Genomic DNA, 24,360 nt, shown 5'->3' with positions numbered 1-24,360 from the left:
GATAAAACATGCTAATTTGAGGTAAGAGTAAAACATCCAAAATTATCTGGCAAGAGCTTTGTAATGTGAGCTAAAACTCAGGAGGGGGACCAAAGTTGATATGGATTCAGCCATAAAGAAGCATCTGAAGCTACGAACCATAAAGGAGGAAAATAAATAACACGAAGTACATTAGGCTAACCTTGGAAAACAGGGAGTTAAAGCCAATGGAGGCGGCAAAACACCCCAAAGAAGAAACACAAGCAGAAGAAATGTATCATATCAATCCCTTACAAGCCAGAGCATGAGCAGAGGAAGGACTGAGATTGCTAGGCAGCAGACGTAAGGCACTTTATATTAAAGCTTCTGAGACCAACCTAGAAATCAATTAGTATGCAAAATCAGTCATTTAAGAGATAACCTGATGAACCAAGATTCGATGTCAGTCTTTAGGCTTGGTTATGTTTATTACCCATGAGCAGTGGTCGCGAATTTTTAACAATTGCCAGACAGCAAGGTGGAACCATAGAAACTAGAAGACGTGAACATTGAAGAGAGGATATTTAATAGTGCTAAATACATAAAGTAAAAAAAGAAGATACTTTGACGATCTTCTGATATTTTTCTAAGCAAAATTATATATACAAGAGTCCTTCCAAACTGTTTCAAATTTGTTCTAATAGTTGGCTTACTGTTCCTATTATGATGCTGTTTCATGCTGCTCACAAACCTTTTATAAACCTCATCTAAGTCCTGGTCAAATAATAAAAAATGTTGAATTAACGAAGTAGAAATTAATGATAATTCGTTCAAATAGAAAAAGAGCATAACTTCAGTAGAGTTTTAATTGAGCAACAATTTCAATATTTAGACACTTACTAAAACTGGTATTTTAAAGGAAAAAAAAATACATCTGTTAACATGCTACCCTTCAATTTTTTTTTGACAATTTAGTATGTATCTTAATAAATAGATGTCAGAATATATCAGCTATGGGATGGATATATGCTATCAAAATTCATTAATGTAAAATTGAAGTGACATTTTCCTAATTGTCTTTATAATTACACAAAGCATCAAATATCGAAGAATAGAAAAAAGAAAGTATTGCTTTTTCCTCATTCCTCTGCCCAGGGACAGTATAATAATCTGAAGACATTAGATAGTGTAGACAGATGATCTGATTAATTCACAATTTTCAGTTTGCCATGTATGAATGGCCACAAAAAAATTCTTCCCATCATTGTATTTCTAACAACTGTCCTGATATTATTCTTCTCCTCTTCAAAGTAAGTCCATTTGAGTTACTTGATCTATTTACTTCAGAATATTCATGTATATCAAGAAGGTTCTTTTTGCATTGTTCTTATCTAAGGATATGTTCTTTATAAATTTAGAAGAATATGACCTTAAGTAGTAATGATATCTAAGATTTTTAGGAAAATATATTTAAAATTAAGAGGTAAACTTTGCTCAAATATTATATCAAATATTACAATAACAGAAATTCTAAACGTAATAAGATCATGGCCAACCCCTGAGCAAACTGATAGACAAGTTATTTAATGAATTAATTGTCATAAAACAGAAAAATGCAAATAATGCTATATGAGTATTATATGTGGGGGGAACCACATAGACTAAGAAAAAGAATTTATTTTAGACTTGAAAAATTGAACATTTCTGTATGCAAGAAAATCAATATTTATTGAGAATGAGTGCATATTGATGTTGGAGAATATATACACATATTAAAATGTATACTTGGAGTTGGTGATAAAAATACGTATTTTCTCTAATTTTTTTAGTAATTCTTTTAAAATATTTTCAGAAACAGTCCTCTTTGATTATTGTGTAATTCAAAAAAAAATTGCAGATGTTGTCTCAATTTCTGAAGTCACTTAATTAAAATGAAAACTGAAGTGCAACTAAGAATGAAATAGTGGAAATATCATATAACTTAGAGTCAGAATTCTGCTGACCTGAATTCCAGTCCTGACTGCTTCATTATTAAGTTTCCTTAGCTTCAATTACTGCATTTTTAATGAGTTTGGACCAAGCGGATGTTTTTCAAACTTCTCTTAGCAACTGAAGTTTCTTCAAAGGAAAAGTCATGTGGAAAAATAATATATTTTACATGCCCCAAAACAAATAAATCAGAGAGAGAGTATGTGTTCATCCAAGATCAGGCACCGTGGGGGGCAAATTGAAAACCACTAAACCAGCTGGTGCTGCCCAATGCTAACATTTGGGAACCCTCAAACTGGTAATGTTATATTAATCATAATAGCAACATTTATTGACATCTGCGTTAAACACTTTATATATTTTACCTTATTTACTATCTAACAATACTAAATAGAAAATGAAACCCAATTCATTAATTTACCCAATAGTCACACAGATCGTAAGTGATAGAAATCAAACCCAGACAATGTAACTCCAAAGCTCAACTGATTTTCACAAGAGCTACCATTTGTTAAATATTTACTACATACTAGGCACTGCACTTGCTTAATGCAGCAAAAATGTTGATTGGGTATTATTATCCTATTTTGCAGATGAGAAAACTGAGGCTTAGATAATTTAGGTAACTTGTTCATGGTCACACTTCCAAAAGATATTTATGTCTCCCTTTTCTTTGACATTAGTAAGCTATTCCTCAGCAATTTTCAATTTTTGAAGCCCACTTACATGTTATCATTGTTAGTTATAAACATTTGCCACCTGTAGAAGTTGGATATGCGCTGTGAAAATCTGATGTGTGTGTGTGTGTGCACGTGCGTGCATGTGAGTGTGTTTCAAAGCTAGGCATCATGGTTCCCTGTATGGCTAAAATATGGCGAAAGCCCAGGAAATCATAGTATCATTCCTTTATAATAGTATTTATAGGCAGCTCAATGGTTTACGCACATAATCATTATTATTTTTCTGTAAGTCTGTAATAAACTAATTCTACTATAAACAGAAGATAGATAATGAATGCAACCATTTAATATAAATGATCTTTTTTTAATTAGCAGATATATAACACTTATTCCACATTTTCTATAAATTTTGAAAGAATAATCCTCATCTTCAATATTGTAGATATTGAATATTAACATCCCAAATACACATGCACACAATAGCATGAATAAAGAGTACTTGACTCTCCAAGAGTAAAAAAACGTATTAGACAATCCAATCAGAGACATTTTCATTTTTAGAATTCATAAATTAAAGGACACTTTGTTTTAGATTTTACTAACTTACAGCTTCTTCAGTTTCTCACAAACAGAACATAAGGAGAAAGTGATTTTAAAGAGATACTGAGCCTCATATATTAGAAATAAAGTGCTGGATTTCATCCAGAAGCAAACTGGTAATTGTGTTAAAATGTGGATGCTGAAATCTCTCCCTGAGCTGCCTCTTCAAGTTGACCAGGTCATGCTAGTGACTGCCAAAAATCCAAAATTGGCCCTTGTTCTCAAGTCAGTGTATAGGGGCTGGCCAGCTGGAAAATTGCCTGAGGAGTTGCAATAATTTGAAAATCATCAACATAAATTTTCTCCCTAAAAAGAATGCTTCTTCTGGGGAAACTGAACCACTATTCCAGGGGTCTGTTGACACATTTTAGGTACTTTACCGACAGCACATCCAGGAACTGGCCTGAATTTATGCTTACAGGTCCAAAATTGACACCCACTTGGAAAGAATAGAAATGAACACAGCCCCATTTCCTAGGAAATAAGAACTTCAGTTTTTGAAAAGATCCATAATAATGTCTTGACACAAGGCTTAATATTGGATAAGAGTTTTCTATTTGTACTAAAATCTTCCTTCCACCAATGGTCCTTAAATAGCTTTTGATGGAAAATCACAGGAATTTCTGGTATAATTGAAAGTGGAATTGAGCAATTCATTCGCTTTGCCTAATAAAGTTGCCATTAACTCTGCCAAAAGGAAAGACTTTACAAAAGTAACTTCACATTACCTGACCACATTGCACTGCCCAGTATATTAAGCACTAAACTGATAACATCTTTAAAAGGCCTATTGAAAGTAGCCAAGATTCTTATCATTTAGCTTGTGGAATGCTCTATCTCTGAAATCAAGTTACATAAGCCAATTATGCAAAAATATTTCAGGGCACTCTTTGATCAGCTTACTCTCTCCTTTTGGAATACTCGGAACACAAGGATAGGTGGTGCGGTTTTTTTCTTTTTTTTATTTGTCCTGTGATCTTTCTGAACCTAAGAACTTACGTTCACAAAATGGATGATGATCATCAAAGTCTTCAGAAACATTCACTGAAGACACAGCCAGCCAAAGTGATGACAGTTAGTCGAGGAGACACAAATCTTCTGAGAATTATCATCCACACCCTGTTACAAGCTACATTTTAAAGGAATGCTAGAAAATTGTTTTAATGTAATGTTTAGATATGCATTTAATTAACCAGAAGAGCAATATTTTTCTTGTGAAGAATGTCAACAACCTACCCATCTAAAAATTATGACTCTATTATATGAAAAGGCTCTACGAAACTAGAAAAAGAACAATTTAAAAAAAGTAATGCTTTATGATAACAGTATTTTCACATAAATCATGGCAACTTATTCTTACTTCAGTCTTCTGGGTAGGAATCAACTATTAGTCCAAATTCATAGATGAGGAAACAGGTATAGTAGCTTTATCATTAGTGTGAATGGGTGAGCAATGAGGATGAAATCACCAAGAATGATGACACAAATAGTGTTGGAGAGGAAAAGAATCAGGAAAGATGCCAAAGAAATCAGAGATGGTGGGAGTGGTCAGAGGGCAGAAGCCACAACATTTACATCTGTGACTACTTGTAAGTGATACATTACAATAAAGGCCTAGTTCTTTTAAAATGTCTGGAGAAAGAAAGAAAGCAGAAAGTTATTGTTGTTGTTGTTGAAAGTTAAGTTGTTGTTGTTGTTGTTGTTGTTGTTGTTGTTGTTGTTAGCGAAGGAAGCCGGTGTTTGGAAGGAAGGAAGCTGAAGGAAGGAAGGAAGAAGGAAGGAAGGAAGGAAGGAAGGAGAAAGAAAGAAAAGAAAGAAAGAAAGAAAGAAAGAAAGAAAGAAAGAAAGAAAGAAAAAGAAAGAAAGAAAGAAAGAAAGAAAGAAAGAAAGAAAAAGAAAGAAAGGAAAGAAGGAAAGAAAGAAAGAAAAGAGAGAGAAAGAAAGAGAAAGAAAGAGAGAGAGAAAGAAAAGAAAAGCTGACAGATTGAGCTACTATTCTACCTGATGTCAAAACATATAATTTGATTTAGCTCATTTATACAGCAAAACCTTTACATATGAATTTAAAGTTATTTGAGCTGAGCTGTTGAAAACATTTTATTTTTTACTTCATGATGTAAAATGAATTCAAAGAAAAAACAAAAAATAAATAAGTAAATGCATTCATTCAGCAAACATGTACTGAGTGTCCTTTGTATCATTTGCCCTTCTCATCTTTCAGGGCTCAGCTTTAGTGTTGCCTTCACAGAGAGATCACGCCAGTCTAGCTAATGTACTCAGCCCTTGCCCCCTTCCAGTCTCTTTTTAGCTCAATACCCTGTTTTATGTCATTCATAGCACTTACCACTATTTGAAATTATCTTATCTACTTGTCTATATGTTTGTTTTCTGTCCACTGCCCACCATTCCCCCTCAAGTAGAATGTGAGCTCTTTGAAACAGGGAGTGTGGCCATTCTCATCAATACCACATCCCCAGTGCCTTGAACAGCATCTAGGTGCTGTAGGTGCACAATCTCTGTTGACGGAAGGGATAAAGGTTTACCTCATTTTGCACAATATTTCATACTAAATAGTAATTCTGAATATATTATTGCAATTGATTCTCAGAAAAATACTATAAAATACTTACAGTTAGAAAATATGTCTAGAAGGCTGGGCGCGGTGGCTTACGCCTGTAATCCCAGCACTTTGGGAGACCGAGGCGGGCAGATGACGAGGTCAGGAGTTCGAGACCAGCCTGACCAACATGGTGAAACCCTGTCTCTACTAAAAATACAAAAATCAACGGGGTGTGGTGGTGCATGCCTGTAATCTCAGCTACCCGGGAGGCTGAGGCAGGAGAATTGCTTGAACCCGGGAGGCAGAGGTTGCAGTGAGCCAAGATCACACCATTGCACTCCAGCCTGGGTGACAGAGTGAAACTTCGTAAAAAAAAAAAAAAAAAAGAAAGAAAGAGAAAGATGAAAGAAAGAAAGAAAGAACGAAAGAAAGAAAGAAAGAAAGAAAATATGTCTTGAAAACATCTTCCTATACTTTCCCAAGCTCATAGTTCATACAACATAAAATCTGTGTTCACAGATTGTAATAGTCGTTGAAAGACACTTGTGTTCTCAAGATGTCTTCAGTACTGTACACTTGCCAGATTGAGTTCCATCTGCCGTGTTCATTGTATGTTCCAGATGTAGAAGCAAGCACCATGCCCACACAAACTTTTAGGAAAGCTTTGTTTAATAAACAGTATGAAGAACTGAGAACTACTAGAAAATCCACCCACTTAGTTCCTCCAACTAGCCCAGCTGTTCGTGAATACTAAGGCATGTTTCCACACACCATTATGTGAAAAAGAATTTGTTTCTTTTTGCAAGATAGTTTTATTCAATCCAGTAGAGAAAATCTATTTAAGTTTTAAAGGGTATTGATATTTCTTGGTTAATTGTATTGTTAATTTTTCTTTTAGACAGATATAGTGATGTACATCATATATTTTGGAATCTGCTTTTTTGTTTCTAATTATAAAAGTGTTGCCAGATTGTTCTGTTTGTCAAAATATATTTCATTTTCTTCTAGTGTATACAGCTAAATTTTATTTTCTAGTTCCAAGAGCAGTTAAGTGAGACTGTGCCTGGGATCTGGCCTGAGAATGATGTGTAATGCATATAGGACAAACTGGTTAAGAAACAGTTCTAATGGGTAGGTCTCAGAGGACTTAAAGGAAGATAGAGCCACATGATGTCAGAAGCAGGGATTCCTAAAATACCACTAGAGGCACATACAATTGGAAAAACCCACATTGGACTGTGACTTTAATGAGTTATACATTTCTATTATGTCAAGCCAGTGAGGTTTTAAGAATAATCTGTTACTCTGCTAGTGTTATTTTCTATCATGTTATTCATGGTAGAAATGTGAAAATACAAAAATGTATCACCTACTTTTACATATTCGTTATTCTAGATGAGCCTCAGAATTATTATGTTTGGATTCTAACTGGGATTGCAATGAATGGCAATGTTAATCAATATTATCTTGTCATATTTATAAGGTACATACCTTATTTGGATAGCAATATATAATATCATAAATATGATAAAATAATATAGTATTATGTTTAGTATTTTTTTATGACAATGTTTGGTATTATAACAATACTATATATTATTATCCATATATATCTTATTAATATATATCTTATGGATAACAATATTTAGTACTACAAATATGACAAAATAATTTGAATATCAGTCTTTACTTAGGAACTGTGTATTTTTAAATTAGGTTTATTCTGAGGTGTCTGGGGTTTTAATTTATTTATTTGTTGCAATTATGCTTGGTATACCTTTCCTTATATGATTTTCTTGTTTACAGTTTTATTAGTCACGCTATGTATTTTGTGACCAGTCACATTATTAAACTATTTTGTTCTTTCTACTAGTATTTTTACCCATTCTCTTAGATTTTAAAAATATATAATCATATCATTTATCAATAATGATAATATTGTCCCTTCTTTCCTGATATGTATAATCATCATTATACATCTTTGGCTAATTTCATTGTCTATAACATTTCCAGGAAAATATTAAAGAACAGTGGGGAAACTAGGAATGCCTGCCTTGTTTCTGACTTCAATAAGAATTCTTGGATTGTTTCATCCAAGAATGACATTTGTAAATGGTCTGAGATATGCATATAATTTTACCTTAAGTTATCATTCTCTTCCTTTTTTACAAAGGACTTTTCTTGTTTTACCTGCAGTCAGTGGTACTAGAAGATTTAATATTGTTAAGCCTTCATGCAACCTAAAATAAACCCTACATGGTCTTGGCATATTATTCTTTTAATGTCATGCTGGATTTTATTTTCTAGATTTTGTTAACTAGTTTGCATTAATATTCATAAGTAAGATGGCTTATCATTCTCTTTTTTTGTGGTTTCTTTGTCAGATTTTGGAGTCAATGTCATATTAGTTTGTTTTTTTTTTTTTAAGAATTGGAATACTTCCTTTATTTTATATTCCTGGAACAAGTTAAATTGCACAGGAATTACCTGCTCTTTGAAGGTTTGAAAACATTCATCCATGAAATTCTTTGGTATATTTATAGGCAATGCACTAATTTAACATCAGAATGAATTCATTCCATGATCATTCTTCTATTTAGCTATCTATATCTCTTGAATTAATGTCAGTTATTTTCAATTTCTTTAAAAAAGTAGAAACTTATTCCTGATTTTTTAAGTTGGTTATGCTTTGGAAAATATTAATCTAAAAAGTGGAAATTCAATATTTTTCAAAAAGATGTGTAAAGAAGATATTCCCAGACGTATGTTTCATGGGTGTTGTTAGGATAACATAAAAATAGGATCCATACTCAATACCACTGGGAAATGCTTTAAAACAAATATTGAAGATTTACTTTCTGTGGGATTTGTCAGAGTCCTTAACATTCTTATGTGCATCCTATCTCTTTAAAGTTTATATTTTACTGCATATTCCCCATTTCTAGTGAGCATCTCATGGGATTTTTATACTCTGGTACACTTTAGGAAAGAGGTCTAAAGAAATTTGAAGATCAAGGTTAGTTTTGCAGAAATATTTTCAGGACTGATGAGAGGATTTCTGGAAGACAAATCCTTCTAGAAAACCTGTCACAACAAGAAAAAATGCATAAACTTCAAAAGCTCAGAAACTGGTTTTATTTGATTCAAATTTTTTTATGTTGTTTGTATATAATTCTGATAAATTCCAAAGACTTTAACTGGTATGTAAAACATGGAGCTAGAACCATCTGGAAATTTAAAAATAAACATTCAGACATTCAAACTTTGGCTTTAGAACTAAGGACTTTGTATAATTTTTACTTATGTCACCTAAAATATTGTTTATTTAAGCAGAGGGCATATTATATATTATAGTTATCTACTATAAAATCAAGATTTTTGTCTTCCGCAATATAATGCTTTCTACAACTTACACAGATAAATAAATTTCATATTCCATCTAAGCAAAACCTTTGTAGAACTCTTTAGAGACTTGAGTCTCCAGAACTAACCTATAATGGCATCTGGAAAAATTTTTAAAATCTGAATAAAGAAAAGTGAGTAGTAATGTGTGACTATATCTTATCAATGATAGTGTGCACTCAAACAGAACATGCTTAGGAATTAATATTTTCTCATTTTCTGAGACCTATTGAAGCAAACAAAAGATAGGCACCAGTTAAAAAGCTATGCTCAAGCAGCCCAGACAACACAATGGATGTACAAAAAGCCTTCTCACATTCGAAAATTTCTACATATTTCTTAGAAAATTACGATTGCTTCATACCTAATTAGCAAAATGATAGATAGATAGATAGATAGATAGATAGATAGATAGATAGATAGATAAACTTAAATTTCATTGACTATAAATGCTTGAGGAAATTCAGAGCAAGAAAATGTATCCTTGAGTACAGCTTTTCAGGGTAATCTATCCCATATACACAATGGCTTCTTTTATCACTTTTTATTACGTGAAGTATCTGAATCAAAACAGTGAGCTATTACTAGATATCTCCAGAAGCATAAGAATTTGGCAGTATTCTGGAGTTGGCTTACGGAGCTCGCAAGAGATGACTCCTGTGCTTCAGTACCTAATTCTGCATTCAGCAACCCCACATTAGTACTTGAAATTGGCTGGGGTAGAAGCATTTACAACAGAGAAATCGGCAAATATTACAAATTAGGAATTTTTCCTTCAGAGAGCAAGTTATTAAACATTTACCAGCACCCCACTGCTAACTATCCAAAATATATCAATAGTATTAATAACAATATCAATTATGCTCTCTTTAGAGTAAATGTGAATTATATAATAAACCATGAACTCAATCATTCTAAGAGCTTCCAAAATTTACACATACATACAACATATGTTATTAGTTTAACATAGTGTAAATTATACAATTGATATGCCTTCATTACAATGGATTAGATCATAGACCTGTTTCATTACTATTCATAAAACTTTAAAATACATACCAACATTTGACATAATTAGCTAGCTATCTCTGATGTGAAAACCAAATTTACTAAAGTTTCAGACTTAAGTGATTGGTTTGGTATGTTTTTCTACTTATTTTTTCTACATGAAAGTGAATTCACATATTTCAACGTTTTTCCCTAAATTTTCCCAAAATCTACATCATAGACCTTGAGCTTCAGTTTCTCTTAAAAAACTATTTGTGCATTTCATTCCATATATTTGACTGGACATTTTCAGGAGCCATAGGTAATGTTTACAGCAAGAAAATTAAAGTTTATAGAATTAATATTATATTTATTTAAGATATTTACATTTCAGTGCATTTATTTTAATCATACATTTTAAAACAGAAAAAATTACCTTATTGGTGCTGCAATACTCTTTTTTAACATGAAAATCTTCTTCCATATAAAATAGTAATCCTAGAAATGTATTTTATAGCATACTGAAAAGCTTTAATAAACTAGTACATTTATAAGCATGAGGAAGAGTCAAGAAAATATTATTTTCTGAAATAGTACCTATTGAAATTCTTTATCACACATGCACACACACAAACACACACTTGTGCATAACTTGTTTTTAAAAATCACATAGAGGAGGGGGCGGAGCAAGATGGCCAAATAGGAACAGCTCCAGTCTCCAACTCCCAGCATGAGCGACACAGAAGACCGGTGATTTCGGCATTTTCAACTGAGGTACTGGGTTCATCTCACTGGGGAGTGCCGGAAGATCGGTGCTGGTCAGCTGCTGCAGCCCGACCAGCGAGAGCTGAAGCAGGGCGAGGCATTGCCTCACCTGGGAAGTGCAAGGGGGAAGGGAATCCTTTTTCCTAGCCAGGGGAACTGAGACACACAACACCTGGAAAATTGGGTAACTCCCACCCCAATACTGCGCTTTAAGCAAACAGGCACACCAGGAGATCATATCCCACACCTGGCCGGGAGGGTCCCACGCCCACGGAGCCTCCCTCATTGCTAGCACAGCACTCTGTGATCTACCGGCAAGGCAGCAGCTAGGCTGGGGGAGGGGCGCTCGCCATTGCTGAGGCTTAAGTAGGTAAACAAAGCTGCTGGGAAGCTCGAACTGGGTGGAGCTCACAGCAGCTCAAGGAAACCTGCCTGTCTCTGTAGACTCCACCTCTGGGGACAGGGCACAGTAAACAATAAACGCAGCAGAAGCCTCTGCAGACGCAAACGACTCTGTCTGACAGCTTTGAAGAGAGCAGTGGATCTCCCAACACGGAGGTTGAGATCTGAGAAGGGACAGACTCCCTGCTCAAGCGGGTCCCTGACCCCTGAGTAGCCTAACTGGGAGACATCCCCCACTAGGGGCAGTCTGACACCCCACACCTCACAGGGTGGAGTACACCCCTGAGAGGAAGCTTCCAAAGCAAGAATCAGACAGGTACACTCGCTGTTCAGAAATATTCTATCTTCTGCAGCCTCTGCTGCTGACACCCAGGCAAACAGGGTCTGGAGTGGACCTCAAGCAATCTCCAGCAGACCTACAGCTGAGGGTCCTGACTGTTAGAAGGAAAACTATCAAACAGGAAGGACACCTACACCAAAACCCCATCAGTACATCACCATCATCAAAGACCAGAGGCAGATAAAACCACAAAGATGGGGAAAAAGCAGGGCAGAAAAGCTGGAAATTCAAAAAACAAGAGCGCATCTCCCCCGGCAAAGGAGCGCAGCTCATCGCCAGCAACGGATCAAAGCTGGACGGAGAATGACTTTGACGAGATGAGAGAAGAAGGCTTCAGTCCATCAAATTTCTCAGAGCTAAAGGAGGAATTACGTACCCAGCGCAAAGAAACTAAAAATCTTGAAAAAAAAGTGGAAGAATTGACGGCTAGACTAATTAATGCAGAGAAGGTCATAAACGAAATGAAAGAGATGAAAACCATGACACGAGAAATACGTGACAAATGCACAAGCTTCAGTAACCGACTCGATCAACTGGAAGAAAGAGTATCAGCGATTGAGGATCAAATGAATAAAATGAAGCGAGAAGAGAAACCAAAAGAAAAAAGAAGAAAAAGAAATGAACAAAGCCTGCAAGAAGTATGGGATTATGTAAAAAGACCAAATCTACGTCTGATTGGGGTGCCTGAAAGTGAGGGGGAAAATGGAACCAAGTTGGAAAACACTCTTCAGGATATCATCCAGGAGAACTTCCCCAACCTAGTAGGGCAGGCCAACATTCAAATCCAGGAAATACAGAGAACGCCACAAAGATACTCCTCGAGAAGAGCAACTCCAAGACACATAATTGCCAGATTCACCAAAGTTGAAATGAAGGAAAAAATCTTAAGGGCAGCCAGAGAGAAAGGTCGGGTTACCCACAAAGGGAAGCCCATCAGACTCACAGCAGATCTCTCGGCAGAAACTCTCCAAGCCAGAAGAGAGTGGGGGCCAATATTCAACATTCTTAAAGAAAAGAATTTTAAACCCAGAATTTCATATCCAGCCAAACTAAGTTTCATAAGTGAAGGAGAAATAAAATCCTTTACAGATAAGCAAATGCTTAGAGATTTTGTCACCACTAGGCCTGCCTTACAAGAGACCCTGAAGGAAGCACTCAACATGGAAAGGAACAACCGGTACCAGCCATTGCAAAAACATGCCAAAATGTAAAGACCATCGAGGCTAGGAAGAAACTGCATCAACTAACGAGCAAAATAACCAGTTAATATCATAATGGCAGGATCAAGTTCACACATAACAATCTTAACCTTAAATGTAAATGGACTAAATGCTCCAATGAAAAGACACAGACTGGCAAACTGGATAAAGAGTCAAGACCCATCAGTCTGCTGTATTCAGGAGACCCATCTCACACGCAGAGACATACATAGGCTCAAAATAAAGGGATGGAGGAAGATTTACCAAGCAAATGGAGAACAAAAAAAAGCAGGGGTTGCAATCCTAGTCTCTGATAAAACAGACTTTAAACCATCAAAGATCAAAAGAGACAAAGAAGGCCATTACATAATGGTCAAGGGATCAATTCAACAGGAAGAGCTAACTATCCTAAATATATACGCACCCAATACAGGAGCACCCAGATTCATAAAGCAAGTCCTTAGAGACTTACAAAGAGACTTAGACTCCCATACAATAATAATGGGAGACTTCAACACTCCACTGTCAACATTAGACAGATCAACGAGACAGAAAGTTAACAAGGATATCCAGGAATTGAACTCATCTCTGCAGCAAGCAGACCTAATAGACATCTATAGAACTCTCCACCCCAAATCAACAGAATATACATTCTTCTCAGCACCACATCGTACTTACTCCAAAATTGACCATATAATTGGAAGTAAAGCACTCCTCAGCAAATGTACAAGAACAGAAATTATAACAAACTGTCTCTCAGACCACAGTGCAATCAAACTAGAACTCAGGACTAAGAAACTCAATCAAAACCGCTCAACTACATGGAAACTGAACAACCTGCTCCTGAATGACTACTGGGTACATAACGAAATGAAGGCAGAAATAAAGATGTTCTTTGAAACCAATGAGAACAAAGATACAACATACCAGAATCTCTGGGACACATTTAAAGCAGTGTGCAGAGGGAAATTTATAGCACTAAATGCCCACAAGAGAAAGCAGGAAAGATCAAAAATTGACACTCTAACATCGCAATTAAAAGAACTAGAGAAGCAAGAGCAAACACATTCCAAAGCTAGCAGAAGGCAAGAGATAACTAAGATCAGAGCAGAACTGAAGGAGATAGAGACACAAAAAACCCTCCAAAAAATCAATGAATCCAGGAGTTGGTTTTTTGAAAAGATCAACAAAATTGACAGACCACTAGCAAGACTAATAAAGAAGAAAAGAGAGAAGAATCAAATCGACGCAATTAAAAATGATAAAGGGGATATCACCACCGACCCCACAGAAATACAAACTACCATCAGAGAATACTATAAACACCTCTACGCAAATAAACTGGAAAACCTAGAAGAAATGGATAATTTCCTGGACACTTACACTCTTCCAAGACTAAACCAGGAAGAAGTTGAATCCCTGAATAGACCAATAGTAGGCTCTGAAATTGAGGCAATAATTAATAGCCTACCAACCAAAAAAAGTCCACGACCAGATGGATTCACAGCTGAATTCTACCAGAGGTATAAGGAGGAGTTGGTACCATTCCTTCTGAAACTATTCCAATCAATAGAAAAAGAGGGAATCCTCCCTAACTCATTTTATGAGGCCAACATCATCCTGATACCAAAGCCTGGCAGAGACACAACAAAAAAAGAGAATTTTAGACCAATATCCCTGATGAACATCGATGCAAAAATCTTCAATAAAATACTGGCAAACCGGATTCAACAACACATCAAAAAGCTTATCCACCATGATCAAGTGGGCTTCATCCCTGGGATGCAAGGCTGGTTCAACATTCGCAAATCAATAAACATAATCCAGCATATAAACAGAACCAAAGACAAGAACCACATGATTATCTCAATAGATGCAGAAAAGGCTTTTGACAAAATTCAACAGCCCTTCATGCTAAAAACGCTCAATAAATTCGGTATTGATGGAACGTACCTCAAAATAATAAGAGCTATTTATGACAAACCCACAGCCAATATCATACTGAATGGGCAAAAACTGGAAAAATTCCCTTTGAAAACTGGCACAAGACAGGGATGCCCTCTCTCACCACTCCTATTCAACATAGTGTTGGAAGTTCTGGCTAGGGCAATTAGGCAAGAGAAAGAAATCAGGGGTATTCAGTTAGGAAAAGAAGAAGTCAAATTGTCCCTGTTTGCAGATGACATGATTGTATATTTAGAAAACCCCATTGTCTCAGCCCAAAATCTCCTTAAGCTGATAAGCAACTTCAGCAAAGTCTCAGGATACAAAATTAATGTGCAAAAATCACAAGCATTCTTATACACCAATAACAGACAAACAGAGAGCCAAATCATGAATGAACTTCCATTCACAATTGCTTCAAAGAGAATCAAATACCTAGGAATCCAACTTACAAGGGATGTAAAGGACCTCTTCAAGGAGAACTACAAACCACTGCTAAGTGAAATCAAAGAGGACACAAACAAATGGAAGAACATACCATGCTCATGGATAGGAAGAATCAATATCGTGAAAATGGCCATACTGCCCAAGGTAATTTATAGATTCAATGCCATCCCCATCAAGCTACCAATGAGTTTCTTCACAGAATTGGAAAAAACTGCTTTAAAGTTCATATGGAACCAAAAAAGAGCCCGCATCTCCAAGACAATCCTAAGTCAAAAGAACAAAGCTGGAGGCATCACACTACCTGACTTCAAACTATACTACAAGGCTACAGTAACCAAAACAGCATGGTACTGGTACCAAAACAGAGATATAGACCAATGGAACAGAATAGAGTCCTCAGAAATAATACCACACATCTACAGCCATCTGATCTTTGACAAACCTGAGAGAAACAAGAAATGGGGAAAGGATTCCCTATTTAATAAATGGTGCTGGGAAAATTGGCTAGCCATAAGTAGAAAGCTGAAACTGGATCCTTTCCTTACTCCTTATACGAAAATTAATTCAAGATGGATTAGAGACTTAAATGTTAGACCTAATACCATAAAAATCCTAGAGGAAAACCTAGGTAGTACCATTCAGGACATAGGCATGGGCAAAGACTTCATGTCTAAAACACCAAAAGCAACGGCAGCAAAAGCCAAAATTGACAAATGGGATCTCATTAAACTAAAGAGCTTCTGCACAGCAAAAGAAACTACCATCAGAGTGAACAGGCAACCTACAGAATGGGAGAAAATTTTTGCAATCTACTCATCTGACAAAGGGCTAATATCCAGAACCTACAAAGAACTCCAACAAATTTACAAGAAAAAAACAAACAACCCCATCAAAAAGTGGGCAAAGGATATGAATAGACATTTCTCAAAAGAAGACATTCATACAGCCAACAAACACATGAAAAAATGCTCATCATCACTGGCCATCAGAGAAATGCAAATCAAAACCACAATGAGATACCATCTCACACCAGTTAGAATGGCGATCATTAAAAAGTCAGGAAACAACAGGTGCTGGAGAGGATGTGGAGAAATAGGAACACTTTTACACTGTTGGTGGGATTGTAAACTAGTTCAACCATTATGGAAAACAGTATGGCGATTCCTCAAGGATCTAGAACTAGATGTACCATATGACCCAGCCATCCCATTACTGGGGATATACCCAAAGGATTATAAATTATGCTGCTATAAAGACACATGCACACGTATGTTTATTGCAGCACTATTCACAATAGCAAAGACTTGGAATCAACCCAAATGTCCATCAGTGACAGATTGGATTAAGAAAATGTGGCACATATACACCATGGAATACTATGCAGCCATAAAAAAGGATGAGTTTGCGTCCTTTGTAGGGACATGGATGCAGCTGGAAACCATCATTCTTAGCAAACTATCACAAGAACAGAAAACCAAACACCGCATGTTCTCACTCATAGGTGGGAACTGAACAACGAGATCACTTGGACTCAGGAAGGGGAACATCACACACCGGGGCCTATCATGGGGAGGGGGGAGGGGGGAGGGATTGCATTGGGAGTTATACCTGATGTAAATGACGAGTTGATGGGTGCAGCAGACTAACATGGCACAAGTATACATATGTAACAAACCTGCATGTTATGCACATGTACCCTACAACTTAAAGTATAATAATAATAAATAAATTAAAAAAAATAAAAAAATAAAAAAAAAATAAATAAATAAAAATAAAATAAAAATCACATAATCTAAAATTAATAATGCAAAACTCTCGATAGGAGAAAATAGGGAATTCAAATTACCAACAATGAGGGTAACAGAGCTAATAACTTTTGTTCTCACATGTGCCCCTTCCTTCCTAGTTGCCAGAGAAAACAGGGTAGGGAGGGTGAATGTTGCATATGCCTTACTATTGGAAAAATAAAACCTGTAGTTTTTCCAGGGAAATAGCATTTCTCATTGCTTAATTCGTTTAAAGAATGTATCCAATAAATACTTATTAACTGACTACTACATGTTAGGCACTACACTGACGCTGAGCCCACAGAAATTAAACAGCCATGGAAGGCAGATATAAACATCAAAAAAACAGAAACAAGTGTAACGTGTGCTGTGCTGTAATGGACACAGATCACTGTGGGGCACCAAATAAATTAGTAATATATTTAATCTAGGGGGAAGTTTTCATAGAAATGTGTCACCAAAAGACTTTAAAATTAAATGTACCTTTGTATGACAGGCATTTCAAGTACAGAGTGGCACAAGCAAAGGAACAAAAACTCATAGCAGCAGGGCACATTCATGGAACTTCCAGTACTTTTAGTTCTAGTGGAATATAGAATTTGGGTAGATGGAGAAAGATTGAAAGTCACAGCACACAGACAGTAGCAGATAACAGGTGAAGAGAACTGGAGACATTGACAGAGTCTACTCTGAGAAAACATAAGCCTCACCCAGAGGCTAGAAAGAAAAGAGACTAATAGGAAGAAAGAACAGATTTCTAGACACAGAGCTCTCAAAGAATGAGTTAGGAAACTAAGAGATTGTGGCAAGAATAAAATATTATAACTTAGTCTTTCAGAGGCAAAGGAATTCAAAATTCCTTCAGATCCAGAGAATTTCTATGGAGTGAGATGACCATGGTAATAGGGGTGAAGATAACTGAAAATGAGGAACTCACAGAATTGAGCTTCTAAGGTCTGGCTAGAATACTCAAATTAATCATAGGAACTAGGGAAGTGGGAAGCTATAATATATCTATGCTTCTTGTGATCTTTAAAACACTGTAAATTATTCAGTAGTTAAATTATTTAACTTTCTTCAGAAACTTTTGCATGTAAATGGTGCTGGAGGATGATTTGCTTTATTTATCTTTTGACTTGTCACTTATGACAAACTGCCACGTTCCCTTGTGCATAAATGTATGTGCGAGGGGGGAGAAATAGAGTGGTTTGCATGCTCCAGCTTGAGGTATACAAAATAAGAATGAAAGAAAGCAGGTTGGGATTTGCAATCAAATGTGGGTGTTTGCTTTCTGTCTGGCACATATTTAGATCCTATTACTATCACTAGTTTTCCAATGAGGATGGAGACTTAGAAAAGTTTAAGTAAGAGGCAGAGCTAGAACCAAAGTCTGTACTATCATACTAAGCTTCCCCCCTTAACATTATAGTTGGCTAATTACTTAATGATTTACCTTGGAATAACATCTACATTATAAAGGTAGAATTAATATTAGCAATAAAGGCTAGAAGTGGTTGAGAACTGTTAGTTTTCTTTGTCTCCAGGTCAGATGTTTGTTTGTTTATAAATGTGTGAGTCAACATATATTTGTATGTTCCCATTTATTTGACAACTCATTCTAAAAAGCACTTTATAAGTGTTCAATGAGTATGTAACGCCTTGAACTATAATGACTGAATTTGATCATACACAGGCACAAAATAATTATATTAAAGAAGATGAACTTTCAAAATGTTTTTACTTCTTTATTTTAAAAAACTAATAGTGCTTTTAATGTATGTAGGGAAGTTCTAAGCAAATTACCCATTACTTTATTAACTCAATAATATTTATTACAATATAATTAGCATGAACATAAACAAGAATCAAACAAATATAAAGGCACCTAAACTACTTTTTTTGGACATTGTTTCTTTCTCTGTCACCCAAGCTGGGGTGCGGTGATGCTATCACAAGTCACTGCAGCTTCTTCCTCCCACGTTCAAGTGATCCTCCCACCTCAGTTTCGAGACTAGCTGAGACTACAGGCATGTGTCACCATGCCTGGCTATTTTTTTTTTTTTTTTAAGAGACAGGGTCTCACTATGTTGCCCAAGCTGTGAACTTTTGTTTTTTTAATTTTTTTTTATTATTATACTGTAAGTTCTAGGGTACATGTGCACAACATGCAGATTTGTTACCTATGTATACATGTGACATGTTGGTGTGCTGCACCCACTAACTCGTCATTTACATTAGGTATATCTCCTAATGCTATCCCTCCCCTCTGCCCCTCCCCAAAATAGGACCCAGTGTGTGATGTTTCCCTTCCTGTGTCTAAGTGATCTCATTGTTCAGTTCCCACCTATGAGTGAGAACATGTGGTATTTGGTTTTCTGTTCTTGTGATAGTTTGCTGCAAATGACGGTTTCCAGCTGCATCCATGTCCCTACAAAGGACACAAACTCATCCTTTTTTATGGCTGCATAGTATTCTGCGGTGTATATATGCCACATTTTCTTAACCCAGTCTGTCACTGATGGACATTTGGGTTGATTCCAAATCTTTGCTATTGTGAATAGTGCCACAATAAACATACGTGTGCATGTGTCTTTATAGCAGCATGACTTATAATCCTTTGGGTATATCTCCAGTAATGAGATGGCTGGGTCAAATGGTATTTCTCATTCTAGATCCTTGAGGAATCGCCATACTGTTTTCCACAATGGTTGAACTAGTTTACAGTCCCACCAACAGTGTAAAAGTGTTCCTATTTCTCCACATCCTCTCCAGCACCTGTTGTTTCCTAATTTTTTAATGATTGTCATTCTAACTGGTGTGAGATGGTATCTCATTGTGGTTTTGATTTGCATTTCTCTGATGGCAAGTGATGATGAGCATTTTTTCATGTGTCTGTTGGTTGTATGAATGTCTTCCTTTGAGAAACGTCTGTTCATATCCTTTGCCCACTTTTTGATGGGGTTGTTTGTTTCTTTCTTGTAAATTTGATTGAGTTCTGGATATTAGCCCTTTGTCAGATGAGTAGATTGCAAAAATTTTCTCCCATTCTGTAGGTTGCCTGTTCACTCTGATGGTAGTTTCTTTTGCTGTGCAGAAGCTCTTTAGTTTAATTAGATCCCATTTGTCAATGTTGGCTTTTGTTGCCGTTGCTTTTGGTGTTTTAGACATGAAGTCCTTGTCCATGCCTATGTCCTGAATGGTATTACCTAGGGTTTCTTCTAGGGTTTTTATGGTTTTAGGTCTAACATTTAAGTCTCTAATCCATCTTGAATTAATTTTCATATAAGGAGTAAGGAAAGGATCCAGTTTCAGCTTTCTTATGGCTAGTCAATTTTCCCAGCACCATTAATTAAATAGGGAATCCTTTCCCCGTTTCTTGTTTTTGCCAGGTTTGTCAAAGATCACATGGCTGTAGATGTGTGGTATTATTTCTGAGGGCTCTGTTCTTTTCCATTGGTCTATATCTCTGTTTTGGTACCAGTACCATGCTGTTTTGGTTACTTTAGCCTTGTAGTATAGTTTGAAGTCAGGTTGTGTGATGCTTCCAGCTTTGTTCTTTTGGCTTAGGATTGTCTTGGTAATGAACTTTTTTTAATAAGATATTTTTCTTTGCATTTCACTGATCATTAGAGCCGTTGAGCATTTTTTTCTTATGTTTGTTGGTCATTAGTATATCTTCTTTTGAGAATTGTCCATTAATGTCCTTAGCCCAGTTTTTGAAGGGATAGTTTATTATTTTCACATTAATTTATTTGATTCCTTTGTACATTCTGGATATTAGTCCTTTGCCAGATGTATAGATCGTGAAGATTTCTCCCACTCTGTGGGTTGTCTGTGTACTTTCCTTTTACCATGCAAAAACTATTTAGTTTAATTAAGTCCTACTTATTTATCTTTGCTTTTGTTGCATTTGCTTTTGGGTTCTTGGTCATGAGATCTTTACCTGTCAATGTCTAGAAGGGTTTTTCTGATGTTATCTTCTAGAATTTTTATAGTTCCAGGTCTTAGATTTAAGTCCTTGATCCATCTTGAGTTGATTTTAGTATAAAGTAAGAGATGAGGATCCAGTTTCATTCTCCTACACATGGCTTGCCAATTATCCCAGCACCATTTGTTGAATAGGGTGTTCTTTCCCAACTTTATATTTTTGTTTACTTTGTCAAAGATCAGTTGGCTGTAAGTATTTAGCTGTATTCTGGGTTCTCTATGCTGTTCCACTGCTCTATGTGCCTTTTTTTTTATATTGGTACCATGCTGTTTTGGTGACTACAGCCTTATAGTACAGTTTGAAATTACATAATGTGATGCCTCCAGATTTGTTCTTTTTGCTTAGTCTTGCTTCTGCTATGGGAGCTCTTTTTTGGTTCCAAATGAATTTTAGGATTGTTTTTCTAGTTCTGTGAAGAATAACTGTGGTATTGTGATGGGAATTGCATTGAATTTGGAGATTGCTTTTAGCAGTATAGTCATTTTCACAATATTGATTCTACCCATCCATGACCATGGGAGGTGTTTCTATTTGTTTGTGTAGTCTATGATTTCTTTTGGAAGTGTTTTGTAGTTTTCCTTGTAGAGGTCTTTCACCTTCTTGGTTAGGTATATTCCTAAGTATTCTTATATTTTTATTTTTTTGCAGCTATTGTAAAAGGGGTTGTGTTCTTAATTTCATTCTCAGCTTGGTCGCTATTGTTGTATAGTAGAGCAACTGATTTGTGTAAATTAATTTTGTATCCTGAAACTTTGCTGAATTTATTTATCAGTTCTAGGAGCTTTTCAGGGGAGTCTTGAAGGTTTTCTCAGCATATAATCATATCATCAAATGGCGACTGTTTCTCTTCCTCTTTTCCAATTTGGATGCCCTTTATTTCTTTCTCTTGTCTGACTGCTCTGGCTAGGAATTCCAGTACTATATTGAATAGAAGTGGTGAGAGTGGGCATCCTTGTCTTGTTCCAGTTCTCAGAGTGAATGCTTTCAACTTTTCCCCATGCAGTATTAGGTTGGTGTATGTTTCTCATAGATGGCTTTTATTACATTGATGTATGTCCCCTGTATGCAAATTTTGCTGAGGGTTTTAATCATAAAGGGATGTTGAATTTTGTCAAGTGCTTTTTCTGCATCTATTGAGATGATCATGCGATACCACCTTACTCCCAAAAGAAGAGCCGTAATCAAAAAATCATAAAAATAATAGATGTTGGTGTGGATGCAGTGAAAAGGGAACACTTCTACTCTGATGGTGGGAATGTAAACTAGTACAACCAGTATGGAAAACAGTACGGAGATTCCTTAAAGAATGAAAAGTAGAAATACCATTTGATCCAGCAATCCCAGTACTGGGTATCTACCCAGAGGAAAATATGTCATTATAAGAAAAAGATATTTGTGCACGCATGTTTATAGCAGCACGATTTACAATTGCAAAAATATGAAAACAGCTGAAATGCCTATCAATCAAGTGGATAAACTGTGAGATATGTATATATATGCATATATATATACACACACATATGTGTATATATATACACATACATATCACAAATCATATACCTCATATATATCATTACATCATATATATGATGGATATATATATATATATATATATATATATATATGAGAGATGGAATACTAGTCAGCAATAAAAAGTAATGAGTTAACAGCATTTACAGCAACCTAGATGGGACTGGAGACGATTACTCTAAGTGAAGTAACTTAGGAATGAAAAATCAAACAAACAGCATATGCTCTCACTCGTAAGTGGGAGCTAAGCTACGAGGATGCAAAGGCATAAGAATGATATAATGGAATTTGGCCTCAGGAGAAAGGGTTAGGAAGGGGTTGAGTGATAAAAGGCTACAAATCATGTTCAGTGTATACTGCTTGGGTGATGAGTGCAACAAAATCTCACAAATAACCACTAAAAAACATATGTAACCAAATACCTCCCATGTCCCAAAAACCTATATATATATATATGATTTTTATGCTGTTTACCTGGATTTTTACAGTTGAGAATAAGAGGAGTGAAGACAGAGTACGAAAGGTGAGTTTGCTAATTATTAGTGGATATGTTTGAAACATTGGGGCAAGTTTATGGAAAGAGAAGAGTATAGTATGCTGACAAAAATTACTCAATGTTTGCAGTAAGATACAATATAGCAAACAATTTCCTCATCAATATCTCCCACTTTTTTTGCAACATTCCAGAAGTATTAAGTTATTATTAAGTCAAGTTTCAAATATATTATTTTTAATTATATGAAACTTAAAAAAATTAACATTTTTTCTAATTTAGTAGGCTACGAAACCATTGTTTTTGTTGTTTTGAGTGAAGCCTGTCCCCAGGAGAAGTAAATGAGGCCACTAGAGAATGAAGCCAGTTCTGGAGATGGAGAGAGAGAGAGAGGTGATTGAAACTACAAGCACTGATACCCCTAAATCAAGCCATGACTGCAATCCACTGACTTCTTAATGGCATGACCCAAAATCTTCCAAAAGTTAGCTTGAACTGTTTTCCATTTCTTACCATCCAAAGAGTCATGATTAACTACTTCAGATATAAACCACAAGCTGGTTTCTAATTTCAGCTAGTTGTGCAACCGTAGGCAAATCACATCTTCTCCCTGGATTAGAGCCTCCTTACCTGTAAAACGATTGAAATTGGATTGATCCCCAGGTTGTCATCTTTCCTAATGTTTCATGATTCTGCAATTTAACATATAATTAATTAAATTAAAATAACCACTTCACACTGTGTCTTAGTTTTGCTTAAATATAATTTCTTCTCTGTTTTTCTGATTATAGCTCTGTATTATTCCTACATAATGGAATCTACAAAGAAGAAATAGAGCACACAACGAAAAAAACCAGTGGCTTTTTGCAGGTTTTAATATTGACTAGACACCGTTTTTAGCGGAATATGAACTGCAGATTAGTTACCTCCCAAAATAGTTATTTAATTCTCTATGGAAACATTCTAAGTATGTTTCTTAAAGTGTATTACTAAACAGTTTATCTTAGAACTTATTATCTGAACTGAAAGCCCTAATAAAGTCTCTGCCAATTAGATTTGATTCAGAAAAGTTTATTAAACACTTATCCTGATGAAAAATAATTTGCATATCACCCAAACTAGGTCTCTTTGGGTCTCATGGTTTGCGCGTTGCTTTGCACATTAAACACTCAATAAATGTTTGTTAAATTAAATTAAATTAAAGGAGTTGCTTTTACTGCAGCTTACATGCCCTTCTATGATTAATGAATCATCACTAAGTGAGAAATTAATGAGTGTGCTTTGCATAT

The 24,360-nt window shown here is 35.7% G+C and overlaps 1 long non-coding RNA gene across 3 annotated transcripts in view; it reads right to left on the bottom strand.

Moving 5' to 3' along the window:
* Nucleotides 1-24,360, bottom strand: part of LOC103886903 — a 103,409-nt gene that overhangs the window by 53,580 nt on the left and 25,469 nt on the right. For all 3 annotated transcript variants that reach the window (XR_002523858.2, XR_002523857.2, XR_002523859.2), the window contains exon 2: nucleotides 23,702-23,763. This is a non-coding gene — a long non-coding RNA (uncharacterized LOC103886903). The remainder of the gene's footprint in view (nucleotides 1-23,701; nucleotides 23,764-24,360) is intronic.

The sequence above is a fragment of the Papio anubis genome, chromosome 8, assembly GCF_008728515.1.
Source record: "Papio anubis isolate 15944 chromosome 8, Panubis1.0, whole genome shotgun sequence".
Classification (NCBI taxonomy): Eukaryota; Metazoa; Chordata; class Mammalia; order Primates; family Cercopithecidae; genus Papio; species Papio anubis.
Note: the sequence above shows the minus strand (reverse complement) of the source record. Positions and strands in the feature narration are given on the sequence as shown.